We start from the raw sequence: 3,454 nt of genomic DNA, 5'->3' as shown, positions 1-3,454 counted from the left end.
CAACAATGTTAATGCAACTGACTTTTTAAATATGGCCACTTCTTTTAACTTCAAACAACATGTCAAAGGGCAAACACATAACCGTGGTCATACACTGGACTTGGTTTTTACCCTGGGTGTCAGCATTTCCTCTGTGGAATTAGTGGACATGACCATATCTGACCACAGATGTATTGTTTTTAGCTGTGATTCTCCTGTTACTCATGCCGCCTCACCAAGCTCCGTGTGTTGTCGCATCTTTAATGAACAAAGTGTTTCAAAGTTTTGCGCATTCTTTCTGAGCCAAAGCCAACACCTGTCTGATTCCAACACCAACAATCTGGTCGATCACTTCAATCATATCTGCTTGTCGTCACTAAATATTACTGCTCCTCTAAAGGTTAGGCCTACGTCTAAAGCTAGTAAGCAACCCTGGATAAATGACAGCATTCGCAGCCTCAAAAGGGAATGCAGGAAAGCAGAGCGCAGATGGAAAAAATCCGGTCTCCAAGTCCATTACCTCAGTCTGAAGGATTTAGTAATTAACTACAATACGATGGTTAAGGATGCGAGAACGCACTATTTTTCTGAACTCATTACTACACATAAACACAATCCCAGGTTTCTGTTTAAGACTGTGGATCAGCTGGTAAACCCAACCCCTCCTTGTGCCTCAGCTGGAAGTAATAATGACTGTGAATTGTTTTTATCTTATTTTACCAATAAGGTGGTGTCAATCAGAGCCTCTATTACCCCCGTGGCCTCTTACTCAGAGGTCCCTCAACAGCAACAAGAGAATTTTAACCAGTTTTATCCCATCGACTTGTCTGAGCTTTTAAAAACAGTATCACAAATGAGAGTGTCCTCCAGCCCACTTGATGTAATACCTACTTACTGAAAGTAATGGATTCTGTTGGGCCCCATTTGATCTCTGTTTTTAACAGCTCCCTATCTACTGGTTGTGTCCCTGATTATTTTAAAACGGCTTGCCTGAACCCGCTTTTAAAGAAACCTGGTTTACATCCCTCCCTCCCACAAAATTTTAGACCAATTTCAAAACTGCCTTTTATTGCAAAGATTCTTGAAAGAATTGTGTCCAAACAGCTGCTCACTGTACTGGAAAATAACAAAATATTTGAAAAGTTTCAGTCTGGTTTCAGGAAGTACCACAGCACTGAGACTGCCCTGCTTAAAGTCACTAATGACCTTTTAATGTCTGCTGATGAAGGCATGTGCTCAGTCCTGGTACTCCTGGACCTTAGCGCTGCTTTTGACACCAATCATCACAACATCATGTTAGACAGACTGAGGCACTGGGTGTGAGGTTGCTTTTTTACAATGGCTAAAATAAAAATTGCTGATTAAAATGATTATCTTGATGTCGTCAGGGAATGCATATAGGAGACATCCTTACAGAAGACAAGTTTTTAAGTTTACCAAAAATATATAAAATATATACTTTTATCTCTGTCTGCTTGTTTCTGTTTAGTTGTTCCTTCACTGGTATTTTTGTATCTTGTTTCAACCTGCAAATGTCAGGTTGCTATTTCAACAGCTGGAAAACTCCAAGTTCTTCTTTCTTCAGCTGTTTAAGCAAAGATCACCACCAAACTCCTGCAGGTCCTAGTGAAAATGTGTGGTCAGTATTTAGCTTAGTCTGTGTGCTACAAATGTTTTTAAAAGGCACATTTATTTGATTAGATCAGGTCTCTTCAAAGGTTTCGTTAGGTAAAGTTTATTCTTTCCCCTTGTTTGTGGGCCTCTCCAAAATGCATTAGTATGTATTATGTGTATTTGAGAATGGATTCGCCCCATACAAAACATCCCTACCTGAAAGATTTATCAGCTTAAGGCAAACCAATGTCCTGATAACAGTGTGTTTGCAGTGTAGATGGGTGGAAGGTATACATAGATAAGCCTCAGCAGGTTTGTGACACTGCAGACAGCGGGACATGTATGGCCCTTGTGTTGTGTCTATTTTTCATATGGAGCCATTGCCTAAACCCAACAAGTCGGCCATTTTGGATTTAATGGCGATTTACACAATAAGTAGTGGGACAGAAAATAGTATTTGCATTGATTTGGGTGGAATATGTGGTGTCCGAACAATAATGCTGCGATGATGTGTTGAGAAGAAATCCGCTTGACACTGTTCTTGATCATAAAAGTTTATTAAATCAAGGAGTTCAGCATCAATTACAAGCTCTGCAGCAGCTTGGAGAGTGACCCAGCCCGATGGCCACTCTGTCTCTTTGTACATCAAACATAGCTTATATAGGATGTGTTTAGGTATCTGTTAGGTACCATAGAAGGGTTTGAGTCTGCAAAGTAAAAGGTCAAACCCATAGAAGGGTACAGTACTATTCTGAGGTAACAAAGCAAGGGGTTAGAGGTCAAATTCTATAGAAGGGTTCAGTCCCTACATAACCACCAATCACTGCTCTCCCCTTAGGTCACTGACCCTCTGTCCTGCTGCTTCAGTGCTATTTTAAACTGTTATGAGTAAAATGCACATATATTGGACACCACAAATAAATCTTTAAAACTATTAGTACTTGGACAGAAAGTAGTGGCTATTTTGGTGGATTTAGCCACGGAGCAGAGATAGATAGCTAATATGGACGAGCGGGAGAGGGCGTGAATGTGGATATGAAGTGCATTGCTGACACAGGCTAGCTGTTCCCCCCCCCCCCGTCTCCAGTAATTGTGTTAAATTAAGCTAACCAACTGCTGGATATAGCCTCATATGCATTTACTGGCAGATGAAAGAGTGGTATCAATCTTCTCATTGACTCTTGGCGAGAAAGCAAATAAGAATATATTTCCTAAACAGACAAAGGCTACCATATACAGTATGTAGCGATGATGTGAATCAGTTGTATCTAAGGTCTACATACAAGTCTCTGCTTTTTCTGAGAGATTTTCTTGCCCACAATCACCATGATGTGTAACTAGATCAATTGTCTTCCCAAGCTAGTTGCTGATGATTGATTTGGTAGTTTTCTCCCTCCTAGGTATGCTCACACCCAATATATTCTAACCTCCTCTCACCTCATCTTTTTCTCTTCCTCAATATTTTCCTTCTTTTTAGCTTTAAGTAACACCCCCACACTAGTTCCCAATTGACCAACCAGTGTATAAAATAAGCGTACAACAATGTACAAAATATAACCTCCAAATTTATTTGTATAAAATAGACATGCAAAGGGTTAAAACAAGACTGAGGCTAAGATAGTTAAAAAGAGAGTTCAAATGGGGGAAACTGTTAGTTAAACGGAACTGCAGTTCGTCATGGCTGGGTGTGCTCAACTTCGTCTTCCTGCGTGGGCGAAGCCAAACACAACAGGAACGGGTCTGCTGTTGGTCACAGGCTGGTTGGTTGTAGCCTCACTGCTTGGGCCTCTGGTAACTCTACTAAGTAGCGGTGGCGCTACACTGGCAGCTCCCCAGACCACGACCCAGCCGTGTACCACAC

General features: G+C 41.1%; 1 protein-coding gene across 1 annotated transcript in view; it reads right to left on the bottom strand.

Annotated features, from left to right (window-relative positions):
- The window catches only part of aste1b (asteroid homolog 1b), a 10,015-nt gene that overhangs the window by 2,792 nt on the left and 3,769 nt on the right, over positions 1 to 3,454 (bottom strand). The gene's annotated exons all lie outside the window — the stretch shown is intronic.

Source organism: Micropterus dolomieu, linkage group LG09 (genome assembly GCF_021292245.1).
Source record: "Micropterus dolomieu isolate WLL.071019.BEF.003 ecotype Adirondacks linkage group LG09, ASM2129224v1, whole genome shotgun sequence".
NCBI lineage: Eukaryota > Metazoa > Chordata > Actinopteri > Centrarchiformes > Centrarchidae > Micropterus > Micropterus dolomieu.
The sequence above is the reverse complement of the archived record's forward strand: the minus strand, read 5'-3'. Positions and strand labels throughout refer to the sequence as shown.